A 25,761-nucleotide genomic window follows, 5' to 3' on the forward strand; every position below is an offset into this window, starting at 1 on the left:
TACAACCCATAGAGATTATTTTATTGATTATGTCCAAGGGGATTTTGGACTTGTTTATTTGGGGGATAATGAACCCTATTATATTTTTGGAAAGGGAAAAGTTAAGATTAAGTTGTAGAATGAGAATCATTGGCTACTACATGAGGTAAGGCATGTTCCAAGAATGAGTGGGAATTTAATTTTAGTAGGGCAACTCATTGATGAGGGTTGTGTAGTTACTTTTAATAATAATAAATAGAAAGTTTCAATAGGTTCCCTTGTACTAGAAAAATGTGTGAAAATAGGCACCTTATATCTTTGTATTGTTTAGAATGTTCTTCTACTTTTATTGTTTCAGAGAAAAATTAATGTTTAGGAATAGTTGTTGCAATTGAGTAGGGAGAACAAAAAATTGCTATAGATTTCGATACAATGCTTTGGCACAATAGACTTGGGCATATGAGTGAGAAAGGTATGAAATTAATTCATTCATTAAAATTTTTACTTGGTTTGAAATATGTTAACATGGATTTCTATGAAAGTTGTGTGTATGGAAAACAAAAGAGTGTGAGTTTTCAAAAGACCAGGAAGGAAAATAAAAGTGAGAATTAGAGCTTGTGCATATAGATGTATGAGGACCAACTTAGGTATCTTCCCTTGGTGGATCTCATTATTATGTTACATTTATTGATGATGCAACTAGAAAAGTATGTATTTATTTTCTTAGACAAAAATATGATGTATTTCAAACTTTTAAGAAATGGAAATGCTTTGTTGAAAATGAGACTAGTAAGAAATTAAAATGTCTTAGATTTGATAATGGTGGTGAGTGTTGCAGTCATGAATTTGAAGATTAATCCTCCACTAATGGTATTCATAGATGGAAAAAAATTTCAAGGACTCCACAGGAAAATGGAGTTGTTGGATGCATGAATAGGACTATAATGGAGTGTGCAAGGAGCATTGAGGTTGCATGCAAGGTTGCCCTTAAATATGTGGGAAATGGTTGTCAATATTGTTGTATATTTGATTAATAAAGGTCACTCTACTCCTTTGGGATGTGGTATTCTAGAGGAAGCATGGACTAGTAAGAAGGTGAGTTATTCTTCTCTTAAAACCTTTAGTTATGAAGCATTTTCTCATATAGATTCTGAAAATAGAACCAAGTTGGAAGCTAAGTCAAAGTAATGTGTATTTTTTGGATATGACATTGATGAATTTGGTTATAAGCTTTGGGATTTTTAAAATCATAAAATTGTAAGAAGCATGGATGTCATATTCAATGAGAAAGTATTGTACAAAGATCTGTTGCAACAACATGATAAGAAAGAAGACGATTGTGTAGTGTTGGATGATACTTCAAAAGATGATGTTCCAACAATTCCTCATGATCTACAACAACAACAAAAAAAAATACCACACACCCCAATGAATGTTAGACAATCAACAAGGCTAAGTAGACCTCTAGAAGGATTTTCTCCTTTGTTGTACTCTATTTTACTAATAGATACTAGTGAACCTGAATGTTATGATGAAGCTATGCAAGTGGTACTAAAATTCAATGGGAGTCTGCAATAGTAGATGAAATGGACTCCATGCTGAAAAATAAGACTTGGGATTTATGTAATTTGCCTATAGGTAAATGAGCTTTATAGAATAAATAGGTTTATAGGTTGAAAGAAGAGGATGGAGGTAAGAAATGATTTAAATCTAGGTTAGTTGTAAAAGGATTTGCACAGAAAAGGGAATTGATTTTGATGAGATATTCTCTCCTATTGTAAAAATGACTTCTATTTGTACTGTTTTAAGTATTGTAGCTACTAAAGATTTACATTTGGAGTAGCTTGATGTTTAAAAAACCTTCCTTCATGGTGATTTGAATGAAGAGATATATATGGCACAACCACAAGGATTTGAGGTCAAAGGTAAGGAGAACTTAGTGTGTAGATTGAAGAAAAGTGTATATGGCTTGAAGCAAGCACCTCGACAATGGTATCTAAAATTTGATAGTTTTATGCATGAGCATGGATATAGTAGGTATCATTTAGATCATTTTTATTTTATTTTAAGAGGTTGGATAATGACAGCTACAATATTTTATGTTTATATATGTTGATGATATGCTTGTAGCTGGGTCTAACATGGATCACATTAAGGGGTTGAAACACTAGTTAGCACATGCATTTTCTATGAAGGATTTGGGGGGCGGAAAAACCAATCCTTGTTATGAAGATTTGCAGAGATAGCAAGAATAGGAAACTAACATTATCTCAAGCTGATTATATTGTGAAGGTGTTGCAATATTTCTCTATGGAGAATGCTAAACCTGTCAGCACACCTTTACTTGGTCATTTGAAGTTGACTAAGGAGATGTGTCCAAAGATACAATAAGAAGAGGATAAGATTTCCAATATACCTTATGTTTCAATTGTAGGAAGCTTGATACATGCTATGGTATGTACATGGCAAGACATTGCACATACAATGGGAGTCATTAGAAGGTATATGAGTCATCCAAGGCTTGAGCATTGGGATGTGGTTAAATGGATTCTCAAATATTTGAGAGGAACATCCAGTAAGTGTCTACATTTTGGGGGCTCTACTAGTGATTTATAGGGATATGTTGACTTAGATTTGGTAGGGGATATTGATACCAGGCAGATTACTACATGTTATGTATTTACTATTTGTGGGGCAGCAGTGAGCTTGGTTTCTAGCTTACAGAAGGTGAACACTTTATCCACTACGGAGACAAAGTATGTTGCTACTATAGAGGAAGCCAAGGAAATGATATGGCTTCAATTCTTCCTGGAAGAATTGGGAAACCCTCAAAAGGACAATTATTTATTTATAAATAGTCAAGAGTGCCATTCATCTTGCAAATAATTTACCTCTGCATTCAAAGACAAAACATATACAATTGCAGTACTATTTCATTTGGTCAGTTTTGGATGATGGACAACTAAAGTTGGACAAGATACATATAGATGATAATCCAATAGATATGTTTACAAAGGTAGTGACAAGGAAGAAACTGAATTCCTCTTCATCTTTGGTTGGTCTTCTAGACCAAACAGAATAAAAGAATAATGGAGTCCAGGGTGATTTGATCAAGTGGGAGCCCCATGCGGTAGCAATATTGTTACATGACCAGTCTCCAAGTGGGAGATTATTGTTTAGTGTGGATCTTGATTAGTCCCCAAGTGGGAGATTTTTAGTTTGTGGTGATTGATCAGGGAAGTACTTCATACTTCATACTTAAAAATTTTTAGGTTGTGGCTAACATATAGCTAACATGTTGTAACCCTAAAGTGAAAAAAAATATTTTTATAAAAGGGCTTAGGGTTAGGTATCTTTTATAGTCTGTGGTGTGAAAATTGCTTCTTGTGAAGGTATTGAGTTGTAAGGGATTATAGATTGTAATTAGGTTGTAATCACTAGATTGGAATAATATTGGACTTGTTGTTTGGTGGACATCACCCAAGGATTGGGTGAACCATGTTAAATCTTGATGTCTTGTGTTCTCTTCTATGTGATTTATTATTTTCTGATATTGGTTATATTTGCATGTAATTATTATTTTTGTTTATAGTTAATCCTAACAACAAAATGTGATCTATTAGGGTCTTGATTCCTCTAGCATACAACATACTATTAGGAAGACCTTGGATTCATGAAATGCAAGTTGTACCATCAACAAACCATTAATGTATAAAGTTCCCATTCCAAGGATTAGAGGTAACTATACTCACCAACACTAGCTACACTTGTAATATGCTCAAGTTAGCTAACAATTTTGTTCCAACCAATAGAGAGTCTACTAGCAATCATGTCAACAAGCTGAAAGAAATGGAGAAGACTCTTAAACTAAAAGAAATTAGCATTATAGAATACCAAATTGAACTAGTTTTATCCCTGAGATCTCTTCCCAAATCTTCCCATGATTATGGGAGACCATTTATTGTATCACCTAAGACTATCTTCAATGGTGCCTTTGTATAGGCCACCATACCTTTAGAAGACAAAGATGAAAATAGAGCCATTGTTGCTTGGTTATACAAGGAAGAGGTCCCAATTAATTTGAGTCTCCAAACTCATGAAATAACTCCTGAGAAATATGGACAAGGTATCAAACTGATGAAATGACTTAGTTAAAAAGGTAATTGTTCTATAGGATGCAATAATAAAGGACTGATGGATCCAATTAAATCTACATCTAGATGACCTTGTGACATTGTAGGCCTAGGCTTCAAGAATGTTCCCTTTCATTTAGGAATCAAAAAATTTGTACCAGAGTTTGATAGTCTATTTGAACATGAATATCAAAATGAGTCTAGCAATCAAGAGGAATGTTATACTGATGAGGATACCTTTCCTTATCCTATTCCACTAGATCTTCCTACGCTCTTTGCAAAGCTCGATGACTTTATACCATGTGTGAGTACTACTGAAACTAACAATAATTCTATTGAGAATACTACTAATACTCCCCTAACTCAAATAGAATAGGGTGAGACTAGTCATGATCTTATTGTTGAAAGAATCGGTCAACACCAAGATGATACTAAAAGTGGAGAATGGGTACCCATGACTATTGGAAAATATTTTAATTTAACTCCATGTAGCATTGATTCTTGAGAGTATGAATTAAATTCTCTTTCAAATGCAACTTCTAATAAAGATGTCAATAGAGTTAACACAAATGAAAACCAACTTAGATAGGAGAGCAATCTAGGGTTTGATTTGATGAGCCTAATTCTACTAACGTCGATATGTCCTTGGTTGATGTCATTAGGACTCTGAGGAATTTGAACATACCTCTAGACGAAATCACTTTAGGTCTCAATTTTTTTGACCATGCATTTGATGACTATACTATGAGTGCAATCAAACCAGCCACTTCTCTTTCAATCACTTATCCTAAGCTAATAAATTGGAACTCAAACACTACATTTAGAAAAGTCCCCACATTCCAGAATGACTACACTCTTGCTTGCTACATACACACTATCAAACTAGTATTGTCTTCCACTTATGAACACAACGTCAACATGACTGAAATTGACATCAAATATATCAGTCATAAAATCAAAATAAAAAAGAATAGACACTTTAATGGTGAAAACCACATTGTGGCAGCATCAGAGCCAAAAATAGTAAAAAAAAAAAAAAAACATATCCAAAGGTGAAGACCTCTCTAAGGTGCCTAGGATGGGATATTTGATGCACTTTCAAGTCACTTTTAGAAATGATTATCAATATTGATAGAACCAATGCAACTAGTAAATTTGGGTACTAATGAATATCTACATATCATACATTTTGTACAATCATTATCTACTAAGGAAAAAGAAGAATTCAGTGCTTTCTTTTCGAAAAAGAAGATTAACTTTGCATTGGCATGGTTAGCTATGTCACATTTAGACCCTAATCTTATCATGCACCATTTATCCATTGCACTGGGGGTGAAACTTGTTAAACATAAACTCCAAAAGATGCATGCTCATGTGGCACTTTTTGTCAAAGTTTAACTAAAAAAATTATTGAAATTTTGATTCATTCGAGTAATTGATTATGTCTAATGGATATCAAACTTAGTTTCAATCTCTACACATGAAAAATCTATTAGAGTCTACACTAATTTTTGAGATCTTAAAAAGGTATGCCCTAAGGACAATTTTCTCCTACCTAACATTGATATGATAGTGGAGATGATGGTTGGGTATGAAATGTACTCATTAATGGATGGTTTCTATGGCTATAACCAAATCAAGATTGTGCCTAAAGATCAAGAAAAAGACTACTTTCAATTATGTGTGGGGGACCTTTTGCTGGAACATAATGCCATTTGGTTTAAATAATGTTGGTGCAACATATCAATGAGCAGTCACAACAATATTCCATGATATGATGCACAAAATAATGGAAGACTATGTTGATGATACTCTAGCTAAGAGTATGTAGAGGAACACTCATCTTCAATACCTGGGTCCCATCTTAGATTACAAGGAAAAAATTAGTCTTAGGCTAAATCCTAAGAAGTATGCCTTCGACATCACCTAAGGAAAATTTCTATGGTACATTATTTCTACAAAGGGCATAGAGGTGGATTATAAAAAGGTTCAAGCTATAATGGAGATGACTCCACCTCCAAAAATTAGTCAAATGAGAGGGCTACAGGGAATACTTTAGTCTATTTGCAAGTTCACATCACAATTAATAGATAAATAACAACCCTTCACTAAAACATTACACAAGGTTGTCAATTACAACAAGAATGTGGATTATGATCAGATCTTAACACATATCAAACAATATCTTGCTAATCAACCTATACTAATGCCTCCCATTCATTGGAAGCCACTCATTTTGTACATCTCTACAATAGACTCATCTCTACGTATATTATTGACTCAAGAGGATTATCTCAATAAGGAATGAACTATTTAGTACATTAGTCATACATTGGTCTCGTATGAGATGAGTTACAATATCATTGAGAAATCTTTCTTGGTAGTTATTTATGCTTCCCAAGCATTGAGACACTAAATGCTCTCCCACACTACTAGACTAATTGCAAAATTTGATCCTTTAAATTATTTTCTTGGCAAAGCTACTCTAACAGGAAGACTAGAAAAATAGGATATGATCCTGAGTGAGTTCGACATTAAGTATGTGGAATGAAAAGCCATCAACAAAAAAGTGATCAATGACCAATTGGAAGAGGCACCATTGTGGAGTCACCAACCACTGAACATTGAATTTCCTGATGAGTCTATTCTACTATTGACACACCAAACATGGGTCATTTTCTTTGATAGCTCGTTCATAGAACAAGTGTAAGGTGTAGGAATTATATTCATCACCCCACAAAAATACTCTCTATCCAAGGCATACAAGATTCTTTTTCCTTGTACAAAAAATATTGATGTATATGAAGCCTTGATCAATGGGATGAAAATTACCATCAAATGGAGGGTAGATGAGTTGAACATCGTTGGAGATTCATAGTTAGTGATCAACCAGGTTAATGATATTTATCAAGAAAAAGATGAAAAAATCATGCCTTACAAAAGAATGGTTGACAATCTAAAGAAATACTTCGCAAAAAATAATTTTCCAATAGATTTCTCGAGTAGATAATAAGGTAGCTGACACAATGAATACCCTAGCTTCTATGTTACAAATGCTTGAAAATGACTTTTGACATGATTTCCTAGTGGAGACATTATCCTACCTTGCCTATGATTCACCTAAATCCTAAATTATTTGTTCTACCATAGGACATGATTCATCTCACAACCATCACATATACTCCTACTTACATGACTAGATTGTTCTAGATACTCTAACCCAAAATGAGAAATGTCATCTAATCTATAATGCTTCACGGTATGTTATCATCACTAATGACTTGTTTATGATACATTTCAAAATTTCAAAATGTGCATTAACTAAGGTACATTTGTGAATTACAATCAAATGGTCTGACATTGGATCACAAACTTATTAGGGCTGGTTACTATCGGCCAGAAATGGAGAAAGAGGCATTCAAATATGCTAAGTCTTGCAAGTAGTGCTAACTCCATGAAAATGTGATTCACACTCCATATAGTGAATTAATTATGTTCACCACACTTAGCCCATTCTAGGAATGAGGCTTTGATTTGGTGGGTCAGATTCATCCTTCTTCCTCAAATGGACAAAATTTATCATAATAGCTACAAACTGCTTCATGAAGTGGGTAGAGGCAGTATCTCTTGTTGAGGCTAATGAAAAACTATCATTGTGTTTATTCTCAACTACATCATTTGTAGGTATGGTGTACCCTCCTCCATTATCACTAACAATAGAGGGAAATTCAAAAAGAAAGATCTCAAGAGCTATGTTCAAAGCTCAAAAGCATGCAACACTGGTCTTCTATCTACTACGCCTAGGGTAATGGACAAGCACAAGCATCCAATAAGGCTATCCTAATTTTTTTACATCACATAGTTAAAAAATCTAGAAGGGACAGACACCTTCAAATCAATCCAGCTCTATGGGCTTACAAAACAAGCATAAGAACTACTACGTGCACAACAGTCTTTAGTTTAGTATATGGAGCAAATGTTGTGCTTCCAATTGAGGTCGATATTCCCACCCTATGAGTCTCTCTAAAGGGCCTCATTGTTGATGATAACTATAGAATATCTCAACTATAAAAGCTAGAACTACTCGATGAATTTTGACAGGTGTCGTTCGATCATCTACGAGCTTATCAAAAGCAGATGTCCAAGAGCTACAATATGAAAGTTAAATCACATGAATTCCAAGTGGATGACCTCATTCTAAGGGAGAACCCTAAGAATCAACAAAATTAGGTATAGAAGGGAGATTTTGAGTCAAATTGGCTTGGTCCATACATTTTTACTACAATATTCAGATTGGGTGCTTATCAACTCTCAACTACTGAAGGAGAATCACTCAAGAGCTAATCAACACCCTCATATGAAAAGGTTATACATTTGATACTCTTTGAAACTATTTGTACATATCTAAATGTCTTGAAAGAAGACTAAAAATTGAAAAAGTCCCCAAAAAATCTATTATCCTTGTAAAATCCTAGCAATAGGTGCCTTGATAATATAAAAAATACAAAATACAAAAATATTGAAAAACAAGAAAAGTGTTATTGATGAAAGCCTAACAAACATGCATCATGGTAGAAAAACTAGAATCTCTTCCAAGAAGGTGAAAACCTAGTAAATAGGTGCCTCTTTTTCCAATGCTCCATCTTGCAGTGCACCTTTTGGCTTCTATATAGTCACTTTCATGCTTTCAAGTTCTTTTCTTTCTAGTTTACTTTGCTACTTTTGCTCATGCATACACTCTCTTGTATCTTTGAGACTATGCTCATACCTATATGGATTGAAACTGATCATATTCTAGGGGCAACCTACCTAGTCTAGGGGGCAATACCCTATGTTCTTAGAGGGTCTCTTTTGCATCAATCACCAGTTGTTTTAATTGTGTCTCCCTACTATCACTTAGTCTCTTGATGAGATTCCTCTCAAAGAAGATCTCTCTAACGTCAGTCACTAGTTTTCCTAATTGTGTCTATCTACTATTGTCCATCTACCAAAGAGATTTCTCACAAATATTCTAAACTTCTAGTTTGACATCAATCCTCTAACATTGAAACAAAAACTAAAAATTGAATCTATTTGAGCTATGTTGAGTTTTTCTTTGGTGTTTTTCTTTTTCCTTTTCATTCCCCTTCATGAAACTCTAGGATGCCTAACTCAACTAGAGAAGCAAGGATTGGGGGCATGATCTTTTTTTTGGCTTGCTAGTTTAGTTCCAATGATCTTAAGGATCCACATAAAAGGGGTGTCCATTATAAGAGCCTCTATCTCGTGTTGGATGGTCATGTGTACCTCAACTCATTTTATGTGGAAACTTTAGTGAGGTTGGTTCTTCTCATTGTATGTTTGAGTGAATTCTCTATGCTATAGTAAATACTAATACTCATTCTATGAAGTGAATGTATGGGTCATTATGAGTACACTTCACACACTTCTATCTCAAGTTACAAATGCAAGGGTCATTGCAGACAAAATACTTACTAATTACTTATCATAAGAAGGATCTCTCATATGTCTAGTGTGCTTGTACACAAGAAAAATTCTATTCATCCTAACATTTATGCTCTGATGCTTATGTTCACTTGTTAAATTAATAGGAAAAGATGTTCTAGTCATTTTGTCTCTTGTGCCTTAATGCTTACATCTCATTCTGACAAAACAATGACTCATGTCATATTCATATTCTCATGATTGCAATGCCAATGAGGGTTGTATGACATATGTTGGCCTTAACAAAATGCTCTATGAAAAATAACTATGTTTTATGGGTTCGGTAACCAAGTCCTAGGGTTTTCATCTAGCATGGGATTGTATTTCATTTTAGACTTGCATTATAGCATTATCTTGGTAACTCATTTGATTGCATTCATTAACTTGAGAGGTAGAAGACTTCTCATACGTGTCACATTTTCATCTTGACTAAACAAGTGATCAATTAATCACCCCTAGGCTAATTTGACCACTCTAAACTCATTTTTGGGATTGAAATCAAAATCTAACACTTCTCAATAACTCAAAATCACCTTTAATTTTTTTGGACCAATGTGATTGAATGCATGTTTAGTCCATGTTTTTGATGTGATATTCATCTCTAGATCTCATCACATCAATATTTTCTCAAAATTTCAACTTTTCCAACAATAGAAAATTCTAGTCAAAACTTGGTCAAACTTGGTTAAATGGACCTCAAAATCACTCTGAATTGACTCAAAATTTTCTACATGCTCTTCTGATCTGTTCTAACTTCTTTTGAATCTTTGATCACTTCCATATTTTCAAATCTACTTCTTTACATTAGTGTTTTGATGTGTTATCTTTTGATTTCACTTCTAATGGGACAAGATGATTACATTATTGAATCAATCAAGTCTTGCTTCAATATGACCTAAACTCAATTCCCTCATTGCTAGAGGAATCTTATCAATAGGGGCATCTTCATTCCCTCTGTCTAGCATTATATGATATCATTCTTATCTATCGATCAACTAATCAAACTTATAGTAGTCCTTATCATAGATCAGTGGATGGGTGTTTGGGCATTCTATTTGGACTCCTGAAGGTTAAGCCTCATTTTGGGGATAATCTTACAACTCATGATAGGTCTTGTTATTTCTTTTATGAACCACTATTCAGGTGTTCTATTTGGAATTTGGAGGATTAAGCTTCATTCTAGAGATAATCCTAAGCTTTCTTTCTATCACTATTTAATCGACATGTATTGGGGCATTCTAACCTTGACTCTTGAGGATAATCCATATTTTGGGGATAATCCTATTAAGGGTGATTGGTCTTGTCATCTTTTAATGGATAGGTATTAGGGCATTCTAACCCTGACTCTTGAGGATTTGAGTCTCATTCTGGGAATAACCCTATGAATCATGACAATCTTTTCTCTATTGGACTGATATCTAGGAGTTCTATCTCGACTCTGAAGGGTTAAGCTTCATTCTAGAGATTACCCTAAAAATCACATCAAATGGCCTTCATATCATCAATCTTGGAGCCTATCTCAATTCTCATTATATGCTTCAGACATTAATCACATACTTTATTTAATTCCTAAATATCAACTTATTATGGCTAAATAATCATTTCGATTGAATTGATTTAATTACAAGTCCTAGAACTTCAATTAAATTAAATTCACCCCTTTTGGCTAAAATAAACATGAAAAAGGAATTAAATATATTTGATTAGGTTAAATATCCTCATCTTAAATTATTGAATTTAATTGTTCAAATAATTGAGAAAATCCACTTATGAGATCATATTTATTAATTAAATCAAATAGCTTCTCCAATATTCTCTCTTTAGTTTAGAATTGGAAACATTGAGCTAACTCAAATTAGAAAAATAAATAAAACCAAATAACTCCTGCAATTAGGGAAACTTGCCCTTCTGACTAGATATTCTTCAAATCTCCATCATTCATATAGTTTTATCTTGATCATTGATTGATGTTGAGATTCTATAAAAGCAACCTTTTGCCTCTCATCTCAGCAGGATGCATTTTATGAGTATCAAATTGTTGTCAATTTGAGCACCCAAGCACTTTGCATTCAAGATTCCATTTCCTTAAATTGCTTTCTCATACTAGTTTACATTTCATACATTTAGAGTAATTTTTTTAATCTTTTTCTTAGATTAATCTACATTCAATATAGATTAATTTACTTATCTTGCATAGAAAATCTAAAAAACATAGATAAATTTGCATACATTCTTAGCTTAATCTTGAATTTGCATTCATTCAAATCCTTCATTCTTAGTTGGTTTGGTTACTAATCTCTCGATTCTAAAAGTGCATACTAAAACCACATCTAGATAGAAGGAAACATATCACATTGTGCAAACATTCATGACGAACAACCTCATGTTCATTTCTAGATGAACTAGACAAGTAATGACTATGTTGAAGTGTGTGATTAATCCAGAGGTCCATATTTAATGCATACACCTAGCACCCTATACATGATAATACGATGGTTTCTTATACATCCCCTTGTGTTGAAACTGTTGTGATGACCTTCTTCCTAGTTTTTGTCACAAGTCCTTATTGATTCATATATCAAGCCTTGAACCATCAATGAGTTTTCTTCTGTAGTGCTTGGTATTGTGTAGTAGATAGTCAATGTATACTATGTCTAAAAATGTCTAAATGAGATTCACAGCATGTATTCTATTTTTAAAAAAATTGATCATCTACCCCAACATTCACAATGGAAGTATTATATGACATGATATATCACTTCTTTTATAACATGATGTTATGAGTTCTCTTTGTTTATGGTTTTATTTAATGTTCAACATTATTGGTTTGCTTTCATATGCATGTTATTAAATTATTAATAGTATCTAGTTGTGGTAAAAAGTTTGTATAATACTGATTCCCCCCACCCCCCTCTCAGTATTATCTATTTCTAACAATTGGTATCAAAGCTTAGTTACCCAAAAGAGGCTTAATAACTTGAGTAAGATCCCTATGGATATTTAAAAATTGAAGAGTAATCTTGAAGAAGCCCTTGAAAAAATTGGTCTTTTTATAGAAGAAAGAGACAACCTAAAAGAAAGGTATGAAGATGTAAAATATTACATTGGTAAGCTAAAAGATAAGCTCAATCATCTCAAATCTAGAAAAGAACCTAAAGAGCATACTAGTGATAGTGATGAATGAGGTAGTAACCATTAAGAAAGAAAATAAGATTTTGAAACATGAATTAAAGATTGTTGAACTAAAGTTAAGTCTAAAGAAATATGATAGAGAGGTTGAACCAGATCTAAAGTTTGAAAATGCAGATCTAAGATCCCACCTGACTCATGTAACATCTGAATTAGATTCTATCAGAATAGAGCATGTAGAATTAGAAAAGTATAATACCATTGTGAAAGGAGAGTTAACTTAGGCTAAGAAACTATTAGAGAAGCTTTATTCCAATAGTTATAAAATTGATGAAAAATTTTTCTATCAAAGATCTTCTTACGATAAGATAGGTTTTGGATATCTTTTTAGAGAAAAATTAGCAAACAAAATTGAAGCTAGGAAGGAACCAAATCCATTTGTTAAAATCCCTAAACCTAAGGAGAATGATCAGGATAGGAGTGAACCAAGAAATCCACAAAAGTATCTAAAGAAGTTGAGAAAGTAAATCAACCTGAGAAATGTGATGAACCAAAACAAACAGAGAAAGTTGAACCATCTAAGGAAGTTAGATAGGAATTTAGAGGTAGATGTTCTATATGCAATGAAGTTAGTCATATGAAGAGAGATTGCATAGGTAAGTCTTTTAAACCTATTACTAATTTCTATTGTTATAATTGTCATGGTCTTGGTCATAAAGGAGTAGATCGTAGAAAATCTAAGTTTGATAGTAATAATGGAAATAGTAGAATGTTTAGGGATACTAACCTTGGAGGTAATGAAAGAAGGGGATTCTCAAGTAGATTCAATAATGAAATATATAATGGAGAAAGGAACCAAATTTTATGTTACAAGTGCAACAACTTTGGACACATTGTGAGGAATTATAGAGCACCAGATAATCAGAATGGACCTAATCAAGGAAAAAAAAAAAACCAATATGTCAGTTGTGCAATAATTTTGCATACATAGAAAGATTTTGCAAAATGGATAGAAGAAATTTTAAGAGGAATCCAAACTACAAAATGAACAATAATAGAAATGAGAAAAGAAATGATAATAGTACCAATCATAGTCAGAAAGAGACACTTAAAGAACATGTTGAAGAATTTAAGGAAGTATTTGTGAAGGAAAAAAATCTAGTATGTTCACTTAATGTTTTAGAAGAACAATATTTTAATGCACTTCATCGAAGATTGAAGCCATCCATAGTGTGTGAGTTCATCTTATTTGAATTAAGCACTTTTTATTGAAGACTAAGTATCAGAAAGATGGAACATAAGTTATAGATCAATTTAGAAATTATGAAGTTACCTAAAGGTAGAATAGATCATAAGGAAGCCTAGGTTAAGAGTGCAAATCATTTGATAATTGCATGAAGGAGAATAAAGGTAAACAAGTTTACTGGTTAATAGGAACAACTTTTACAAAATCTGGTAGACAAGCAATCAATGTAAAATTTAATTTGAAAGATTTAAAGGATGCCAACAAGATCTTGAGTACCATTTGATCATGTGAAGAATGGATGCTGACAAGATCTTGAGTACCATTTAATCATGTGAAGAATTAAGGAGAAAATTTAGAGCGATTTGACAATGAGAAAAGGAAAATTTAAAGCATTCATATTAAAGCCCTAGTCACACAAATTACAGGTATTTTGTGAAGATTTTGAAGTATTTGAATTAATTAAAATGGAGAATCCTACTATGTGTGATGTAAGTGAGAGGCTGAAGTATATTTTTAAGAAACACTCATTCATATCTCAAGTAGATGATCCCCTAGGAGCATTTTCATGAGTTTAGAAAAAAATATTGCACGTAGAAGACATCAGATCATACATACATTGCAAGTTTGAGAGCATTGGAGATAGTGGCATTCACAAGGACTTAGACATAGTTTTCCATGGAGACTTGTCTTTGAAACAAGAGTTTACAAATTTGAAGGAATTGAACATATTGAACCATATGTTTTATATAGATTTTGATAATCATGAGTGGAGCATAATCATTTTGAGCTAAATTAATGAAGGAATGTTCTTGGTTGGAGATATGCCTGTCATGATTGACAATGATATGATACATAAATTAATTGGATTGAGAAATGAAGGTGTAAATCTAATCAATGGGAAAAATGTGAAGAAAATGGTAGAAACCAATCTGAAGAAAAAAATAGATGGAAGGAACATGAGGATTGAACCCATAAAGAAAACTCATGTCAGAGTAATCAATAAGAACATTGGTTACAAAATGAACCACAATTCAAGGTTGAAATCAGTACATGTTGGATTTATCCATGCATCATACCTAATGACAACAAAGAGAGAGGAGGTTACTATGTGTGAGATTGTAAGACATTAGCTCTTAGACAACATAGATAAATTCAAGAAATCAATAAATATGGTGTTGGGGTCTAAAACACTACTAGTACACCTATTCTTCCAAGTAGTTAGGTGATTCCCTAGTATGCCTGATAGGGAATGGGATAATAATCAGTTCACCATGAAATTGGTGATGTACTACTATAGAAAGAAATTTGGGGAGAGGATGGTAGTAGATATAAACAAAATGATGAAAAAATTCCAAGTAGCAATGAAGCAAAGATACAAAATTCCACCTTCGCTAGTAGAGAAGTATAAAGATTATATATATTTCATGGTTGAAACAAATGTCACTTGCATGTATGTAGTTGAGCCTAGACTTAAGTTCATAGACCCTATGGGCTATAAAATGAGTGAGGATGTGATTGAGGGGTATGCATAGATCATACTTGAATTTGAGAAGGACAAGGACATTCCTAGATGGGGAACATATGTTGAAAAGATCAGAGTAGGGAGAAATCTCTACAACAAAGAAATAAAGAAGAATGTCGAAAACAAAATTGAGACAATTCTCAAAGAATATGGCATGAAAAGGAAATAATATGAAGAAGAAAAGGGCATAGCCTTAGAGATGAAGGCTAGTGGATAGACTAAAGTATTTGTGGCCACACCACTAGTAGTAGCAGGACCTTATGAGGGATTCACTATAGAAGAGTCATCTTCACAGATACCTATTGTGCCCTATGTCATAGTTGCACAAGTGCAACCCAATCCAATTCAAAGGTAGAAGCATGATGAAGAAGTGAATATTATTGAGGAGAAATCTATTACTTCTCCAAGCACAAGGAAGTCTAAGAGACTTACCAAAGTTAAGACTAAACCCATAGAGTCCTCCAACAAAAAGAGAGTCAAGAAACAATCAAGTGGATCTGGTAAGAGAAGGAAATCACTAAATTGTTGAATTAGAATATAAAGAATCAGAGAATGAAGAGGAAACCAAGGACAAGCCTATATAAAAGGTAGTAGGAGAAGTAAGAACTCCAACATGAAAGAAGCTCTAGAAATGAAAGGTAGAGAACTCAAATGTACAAATAATTAAAAGTGATAATTTCATTCAATTAAATAAGTATTATAGAATGTATAGTAATATGGATAGATTATGATTAGAGAATGCAGTGGTGAGAAACATGATTTTGAATAATAAAAGGTTTGAAGATATACAAAGGCATATACTAGAAGACTTGTACAATAGGTTAATCAATAGAAGAAAATGAAGAGTCATAGAAGAAGATAAGGAAATTAGGGAAAGTATGATAAGGACGCTTTGTGAAGTTAACACTGATGATGATATGAATAGTATAATGAAGGGTATTGAGCCCTTGTTAATAAAAAAAGAGAGTTATTCTTTTAATGGGAGGAAATTATGAAGACGTTAACAAAGAAATAGACAAAGCCATCATCAAGTAAATGGCCTCTATGCCCAAGGTGATGTAGGAGCATCCAGAGGTATAAGGATGTCACCCAAAAAATGTACATAGACTTAGTTTATGTTTCATGTCTTTTCATTTTTGGTTATCCATTTGAGTCAAATAAAGGTTCCAACTTCACAGTTCCACTATCAGTGTTCTAGGTTAGAGTATTTGAACACCTTGGGATATGTGTAAATGCCAAAAAAATAGGAGTATGTAATTGAGCCATAATTTTGATAAATTAGAGAGTGGAAATTTTCCAGATGAATGTAATTATAATTTAGAGCATTCCAGAAAAAGAATCAGGTCAAAAGGCCTCACGGTTTGAAAGTTATCGCAGTTTTTCAATTTTTGGAGACCTCCTAAGAATGCTTCAAAGTTAGGTTAGGGGCATTAAATGACCTCAAACAAGGAAAAAAATGTGGGATAAGTGAAGCTCATCCATAGCGCTATAGAGTGCTTTGAGAGCTTTTTGGAAATGTAAACGGTTCGTCAATCAGAGCTATAGTTCAAAAGTTATGCCTCTTGGAAGTTCGGTTACCGTTTCTGGATTCTTCTAATTTTGTGCTGACTTCTAATGTGACTTCTAGAGCCTTCTATTTGGTTGGTGGATGCCAACTAGAACTTTCTAGAATGTATTCCTAATCCTTAACCCTTTGGGGTCTATTTAAGAACATTTCTACCATTGTAAAAGGCAGTTCGGAGTGGAGTTTGAGAGAAGGTACTGGGAGAAGAATTTATCTCCAGATTTATGCTATTGTAAGCCCATAGGGCATGTTTTGAACTCTATTTTCTTTGTACTGAATGTATTAGCTTATTTACAAAGTTAATAAAAATTTTCCTTTCTTGTTGTGTCCATTCTGTGCTTGGGTTGTGTCCCCATCAAATGGTATCAGAGCGGGTTTTCCTGAGTGTGTAGACAGAGCACCAACTGTGAGGTAGTTTGCACCAGAACTATGTGGTTGTGGATTTGAATTAAGAAGATGCCTCCATGAAGAGATCATGGTGGAAGGGCCAGAGCTATTAATCCTGAGGAGGTTAGAGCCTTCCAAAGGCAGGTACAAGCATTGTAGGAGGAGCTCTATAGAGGAACAAATGTTACTGCAGGTGACAAAAGTGAGGACGACAATGAAGAAGAAGAAATTGGACTAGAAGGGGAATTTGAAAGGGAAGTTTTGAATCAGGTAGAGGAAAGGCTTTTTAGGGCCATTACTAAGTTTGGGAAAAGACCTACAATTGATGTGGGTGTATTTTTAGGAAATTTGAAACCAGATGAGTTCATTGTTTGGATCAATGAACTAGAAGAATACTTTTAGCATGAGGATATCAGGGACCCAGATAGGGTTAAGTTTGCAAAGGCCAAACTAAAAGGACATGCCAAAATTTGGTGGCAAGAGGTTCAATTGGAAAGAAATAGAAGAGGAAAGGATAAGATCACAAGGTGGGATCGCATGGTGGACAAACTAAAGAAGCAGTTCATTCCTGTTGACTATTAGCTTGATTTGTTTAAGAAGATGCATGGGTTAAAGCAAGCAGGAAAATCAGTCCAAGAATAGACAGAGGAGTTTTATCAATTTTTGATTAGAGCACGACATGCAAAAGCAAATAAGGAGAAGGTTGCTTGTTATATCAATGGGTTGTGACCTAGCATCCAGGAGGAATTAAGTCTAGTAAGAATGACCAGCATTGAAGAGGCATACAATTTTGCCCTATGAGTTGAAGAGAAGCTAAATAAGAGGTTTGAAGGGAGACAAAGAGGGCATGGTCAAGGAGGGGCAGTGGTAGGTCATCTGGAGGCCGAAATGAAAACCAAAAGAAAAATGAAGATGTGGGTACTAGCAGGAACCAGAGAAATGAGGGTATCAACTGCTCCCATGATCAAGACTTTGGAAATCAGAGAGGAACAGGTAGATGATGTGAAAAAGGAAGAGGAGGCTTTCATGGTACCTACTTCCATTGCAATGAAGAAGGTCATCGTGCCTTTGAATGCCCTCAATGATAAGGAAGGATAGATAGGAGAGTTGAGGGTCAAGCTAGGGTTGCTTATGTGGATGAGGATGCACAATCATCACATTTAGAGGATGCAAAAAGAGCAGAGAATTTAGTAAATGAAAGGGTCATACTAAGTGGTGAGATTGAACTAGGACAAAGGAGGAGTTTATTCCATACCAGGTGCAAGTGCGAGGATAAATGTTGTGATGTGATCATTGATGGTCGTAGCACTAATAACTTGGTATCAAAGGAGATGGTCTCTAAGCTGAAGCTCAAGAGGGAGAAACACCCCCATCCTTATCGGATCGCTTGGGTGAAAGATGATCATAAGGTCCTAGTAAGTGAACAATGTTTAGTGAAGTTCAAAATTACGAGTTACCACAATGAAGTTCTCTGTGATGTTATTCCAATGGATGTTTGCCATCTATTGTTGGGTAGACTGTTGCAGTTTGATAGGCATGTAGTACATGATGGTCATGCAAACACAAACTCTCTAACCAAGGATGGAGTTCACCACAAACTAAAGCCCATGAAAAAGGAAGGCAAAAAGGTATGTAGCAGTGCTAGGATTTGTCTTGTTGATGAAAGGAAGTTTTTAGATGGCATGAAACATCAACATATGTGTTATGCTTTGATTACTAGGAAAGATAAAGAAGGTAGTAGTGAAATACCACTTGAAGTTTCAGATTTACTAGGGGAGTTTAGAGATATCAAATCTGATAATGTTCTAGAAGGATTACCACCAGTAAGACAAATCAGTCATCAGATAGATTTAATCCTAGGAGCTAGTTTTCCTATCAAGGCTGCTCATAGGATGACTCCTACTGAAACTGAGGATGTAAATAGACAGGTTCAGGAGCTATTGAGGAATGGCTTGATTCGAGAGAGCTTGAGTCCATGTGCAGTACCTACAGTACTGGCACAAAAGAAGGATGAAGAGTGGAGGATGTGTACAAACTCTCGAGCTATAAATAGGATAACCATCAAGTATCGGTTTCCTTTGCCAAGAATGGATGATCTTATGGACTACTTCAGTGGAGCTCAGTACTTCACAAAGATAGATCTCAAGAGTGGCTATCATCATATACAAATACGAGAAGGAGATGAGCGAAAAATTGCCTTGAAGACCAAGGAGGGTCTTTATGAGTGGTTATTCATGCCCTTTGGATTGATGAACGCCCCAAGCACCTTCATGCAGCTTATGAATGAGGTACTTAAGAAGTTCTTGGGAAAATTTGTTATTATCTATTTGGATGATATTTTAATTTTCAAAAAGACCTTGGAAGAACATTTATTGCATATTCTTAGTGTCCTTGAAAGGTTAAGGGAAGAGAAATTGTTATTTAATATGAAGAAGTGTATCTTTGCAAAAAGGGAGTTAGTCTACTTGGGGTTTGTCATATCACCTGAAGGTCTTAAAATGGATCCAGAGAAGGTAAAAGCCATCCTAGAATGGCCTACTCCAAGATCTTCTACTGAGGTGAGATCATTTCATGGTCTGGTTAGTTTTTACAGGAAGTTATTTAAGAATTTCAGTGGCATATGTGCACCCCTAACTGACACAATAAGAGGGGATAGAAAAGAGTTCAAATGAACTACGACAACTATAAGAATTTTTGAATTGCTAAAGAAGAAGGTGACAAAACAACCTGTGTTGGCACTTCCAGATTTTAGAAAGGTGTTTCGGGTGGATTGTGATGCTAGTAACAGTGCTATTGGGGCTATATTAAGCCAAGAAGGTAAGCCTATTGCATATTTTAGTGAAAAATTGAATGATGCAAAAAAGAAATATTCTATTTATGATCAAAAGTTCTATGCAATAGTTCAGGCCTTAAAAGAAATGGAGGCATTATTTATTGCCAAAGGAATTTGTTTTATATACTGATCACCAGGCATTACAATACCTAAATAACCAAGGTAAATTGAATCAGAGGCATATGAAGTGGGCAGAGTTCTTGCAGAGCTATACATTTGTGTTGAAGCTTAGAAGTGGAAAATCTAACAGGGTTGCAGATGCACTAAGTAGGAGACAATTGTTGCTTATAGTAATGCAGGTTGAAGTAGTTGGGTTTGATGAACTCAAGAATCTGTACCCTGAGGATACTAATTTTTCTTAAGCCTGGAAGCTTGTAAAGAACCTATTGTTGTAGACAGAACCAAGTGGCTAGACTATTTGATTCAGGATGGTATGTTGTTCAAGGGCAGCCAATTGTGCATTCCAAGGAGTTCCATGAGGGAAAATCTGATTAAGGAGAAACACAGTGGAGGGATGGCAGGACATTTTGGTCGAGATAAGACCATTGCTATTCTTAGAGAACATTATTTTTGGCCCCAGATTTCATAGGATGTGAATAAGTTTGTACAGAGTTGTCAGATTTGTCAAGTAATTGCCAAGGGATTTAGTCACAATACTGAACTAGATCAACCACTGCCTATTCCATCAAAGCCATGGGAGGACATAAGTATGGATTTTGTTTTTGGTTTGCCAAGAAAACAAAGGGGTAATGACTCAGTATTTGTAGTGGTTGTTAGCTTCTGCAAAATGGCACATTTCATTCCATGCCACAAAACTCATGAGGATGTCCATATTGTAGACTTGTTTTTCAGAGAGGTGGTAAGACTACATGGTCTTCAAAGGAGTATAGTTTCTGATAGAGACACTAAATTTGTGTGGTATTTTTGGAGAACATTGTGGAAGAAGTTGAGAATAGACTTGAAGTTCAGTTCTACACATCACCTGCAGACTGATGGATAGACTGAAATGGTAAATAGGAGTCTGGGCAATTTGTTGAGATGTTTAGTTGGGGATAAGCCCAAGGGATGGGATTTGATTCTACCACAAGTGGAATTTGCTTACAATAACTCTATAAATAGGAGTACAGGTAAATCATCATTCCAAATTGTATATAAAAGTAGCCAAAGGACTGCACCAGAATTGAAGAAGATAGAGCAAGGGGAGAGGACAAGTGCTAAAGCTGAAGAATTGGCTAACCATATCAAGCGTCTACATGAGGAGGTTCAGGCACACATTACCAAGATGAATCAAGAGTATAAAGCTAGGGCTCATCAAAGGAGAGGACATAAGAAATTCCAAGTAGGGGATCTAGTCATGGTACACTTACGAAAAGAAAGATTTCTAGCCAGTACTTACAACAAGCTGAAAATGAAGAAATTTGGCCCTTGCAAAATTTTGAAGAAACATGACTCAGGAAATGCATATGAAGTAGAGTTGCCAGATGGAATTCATGTTTCTCCTATTTTCAACATTGTAGACTTAACAGAGTATCATGATGATGGTGCAGATGAGGAGTTGATGTTAAAGCCATGTCCAATTCCTACTTCTAAGAAGGAGGAGATAGAAGAGATTCTAGATAGTTGTGTGGGTAGGAGTACCAAAAATAGGTAGTATGAAGAGTATCTGGTCAAGTGGAAAGGATGGCCGATAGAGGACTCAACTTGGATATCAGCAGCTAAGGTTTCCCATTTGGGATTTCCTCTACCATTCATAAAGTGATAGGGTCACTTTTCAATCTACCCTCGGTGTCTGATGCAGGAGCATCCAAAGGTATAAGGGCAATATTGTGTCACCCAAAAAATGTACTTAGACTTAGTTTCTATTTCATGTGTTTTCATTTTTGGATACCCATTTGGGTCAAATAAAGGTTCCAACTCTCACAATTCCACTATCAGTGTTCTAGGTTAGAGTATTTGAAAACCTTGGGATATGTGTAAATGCTGAAAAATAGGAGTATGTAATTGAGCCATAATTTTGGTAAATTAGAGGGTAGAAATTGTCCAGATGAATCTAATTGTAATTTAGAGCATTCCAAGAAAAGAATCAAGTCAAAAGGCCCCACGATTTGAAAGTTATCGCAATTTTTCAATTTTTGGAGACCTCCTAAGAATGCTTCAAAGTCAGGTTAGGGGCATTAAATGAACTCAAATAGGGCTCAAAAATGGGGGATGAGAAAAGCTCCTCCTTAGGGCTATAGAGAGCTTTGAGAGCTTTTTAGAAATGTAAACGGTTCATCAATCAGAGCTACGGTTCAAAAGTTATGCCTCCCAGAAGTTTGGTTACCATTTCTGGATTCTTCTAATTTTGTGCCGACTTCTAATTTGACTTCTAGAGCCTTCTATTTGGTCGGTGGATGCCAACTAGAACTTTCTAGAATGTATTCCTAATCCTTAACCCTCCGGGGTCTATTTAAGAACATTTCTAGCATTGTAAAAGGTAGTTCAGAGTGGAGTTTGAGAGAAGGTACTGGGAGAAGAATTTATCTCAAGATTTATGCTATTATAAGCCCATAGGGCATGTTTTGAAGTCTATTTTCTCTGTACTGAATGTATTAGCTTATTTACAAAGTTAATAAAATTTTTCCTTTCTTGTTGTGTCCATTCTATGCTTGGGTTGTGTCCCCATCACAAGGTCACTGAATAGAGTGCAAAGATAGGTTAGAAATCCCTATGTTTGTTGAGTAGATCACTTCAGTAGTAACAAAAGTAGAAGTTAAGGGTACCAAGATGCATATCACAGTTGGGATAGACACCATGAAAATTGGTGCTATAAAGGTAAAAATGAACATCATAGAGGATACTTTTAAGAATCTTGGCCCCTACATTATTGGCAATATTATTGATTACTCCAACTCTGAGGAAGAAGAGAAGAAAAAGAAAAATGAGGCAGAAGAAGAGAGGAGAAAGAAGGAAAGAACATAGAAACTAGAAAAGCATGAAGAAAAATAAAGAAGAGGAGAAGAAAAGGGAGGAAGAATAAGACATGAAAGATAAAGTAGAGGAAGAAAAGAAAAGAGAGGAAGAAGAAAAGAAGAAAGATAAAGAGCAAAAGGAATAGGAAGAAAGGAGGAAAAGAGAAGAAGAAGAAACAAAGAAAAGAATGAAAGAAGAATAAGGGAAGAAAAGAGAAAAGAAAAAAGGAAAATGAAGTTAAGGAGATAATGAAGCAAAATTGGAAGGTTGTAATGCAAGAAACTACACTCCAACCTTGGCTCAAACATGTCAACACAAAAGTTGACAAGGTAATCTTTCAACATGAGGTAAATGAGTTATTTGTCACACTTGTGACAAGTAAGTTACGATTGATCCCCGCACTTACAGTAGCATCAGATGATGATGATGACCAAAAGGGTTTCATATCTTCACTGATTAAATTGTTGGTGAAGAATAAGACAATAAAATATTTGGGGAGAACATTAGGAGGTCTTGGACAGAATGCAAAATGCAGTGACTTCCAAGGTGATAGAAGTAGACATGCAGAAAAAGGATAAGGATATGGTAAAAAGTGTTTGACAAAGAATTAACAATACTGACAGACATTGCATTGATACAAACATAGGCAAAACATAATGCACAACTATTTGATACATTTTTAAAAAATGCACGCAATAATTTACAAACATTAGATGTTTGTATAGAAGAGTGTAGAAATTATCTCGCAAAAGGAAAGAAGTTGTATGGACAATGCACTATGTTCTATAACTATCTTAAAGACATTGAGAGTAAAATTTTGGCTCGAATGAGTGACCTTCAAACACTCACCAATAGATTGCAGCAACCTAATATAAAAATTAAAGATATTGAAAATGAGTTGCAAAAAGTTCATGATGTCATCAAGATCAATGAACTAGAAGAGGAAATTGTGATCAAAAGATTATCTATTATTAGAGAACACTTATCTCCAAAGATCAATATACTTTAGAGGAAGGTAGAAGAATGCCTTATTGTTAAGGCATCATATGAAAAGTTTTCTTATACTGATTTGAATGTAGTGGAAATGGTGTTCTATGCACTATGTGCACTATTGAGCACTACAAAGGCACTAAGAGAGACATGGAAGAAGCAAATGGAGAGTTAAAATTTGATTTTTCATATTGTATCTCTAGAATATCAAGTTAAGCCATAGAAGATAATTCAGTTTTTGACATGTAAGTAAGTTTTGACACCTTTCTCATTGATGTCAAAGGGGAGTACTATTAGGAAATTTTTAATGTATTGAAAATATGTAAAGGGAGAAAGTAGTTATATGATAATATGATAACAATAGTAAAAGTTTGTTGAGATTCAAATAAGTAATCCTATGAATGCTAAAGACACTAGAACAATACAGGAGGATCAGAGATAGAATATAAAGTGGAGATCTCCACCTATGGGATGGATTAAAGGTAATTTTAATGGATCAGCTAAAGGGAATCCAAGAAAAGTTGGATGTGGAGGTGTATTGAGAGACCACTACAGTAGGGTTGTGGATGTTATTGCAATACTTAGTGGCAAGTCTACTAGTCATAAAGCAAAGGCAATTGCTACTTTGTTCACAATGTGGATAGCAATGGAATCTGGTTATTAGGGTCTTTGGTTGGAAGGAGACTCTCTTAATATTATTAACATGTTGAATAACAAAAGTCCAATAACATGGAGTATGAAGGGAAGTACAATGGAAATAAAAGACCTTAAGCATAAATTTGGCAATGCTTATATTTCTCATATTTATCAGGAGAACACAACTGCTGATTGCATGTGAATCAAGTGATCTATAGGGAAGCAAAGTTGAGTTGGCAAGATGACCTAAGCAAGGAAGGGGAGCTGATGATAGTTGTTATTTATGATATGACACATGCTAATGAAGGAAAGATCACGCAAGATCAAGGAATTTATTAAGGGAAGTGATGGGTTTTTGGCAGATTTTTTGAGTATCCCTAGGTGGTACCTTTGTATAATTATGGATTGTGCTTGGAATGCATGCAAGGTTAAAGGTTTCTTGGAAACCAGTAACAAATTACTTTTCCTTTTGGTTATTATTTATCAAACTAGTTGCAGGTGTAGAGCCGAATACGAGATGGGAGGCAAACCAAGAAAGCAAGAGTCAAATAATTGCAAAGAAAGGAAGGAAAATTCATATGTTTGGGATATCCTAAAAAAAAGGGAAAGTCATGACTTACATTGAGAAAATTCAAGTGTATAAGTCCCACATTATAGAGACCTTCAAAAATTGGATTGAAGATAGCCTTATGCTGCACAAGGTCACTATGAAGTTGTCAGAGGAATTTATCACTAAGATTTTAGGTCTTTTGATGGAGGGTCTCAAATTTAGTAATGAAATCAATATTTCAATTGCAGCCTTCAAAAAATTCCCTAAAATTGATGAAGAGGAGAAAAAGCTAGAGAAGAATGGTGATTTCTATGATCTGAGCCAAATCAAGGCAATCTAGAGGGATGTTTAATCGT

Source organism: Cupressus sempervirens, chromosome 9, assembly GCF_028749045.1.
Source record: "Cupressus sempervirens isolate cs-2001-9-10 chromosome 9, ASM2874904v1, whole genome shotgun sequence".
Taxonomy (NCBI): domain Eukaryota; kingdom Viridiplantae; phylum Streptophyta; class Pinopsida; order Cupressales; family Cupressaceae; genus Cupressus; species Cupressus sempervirens.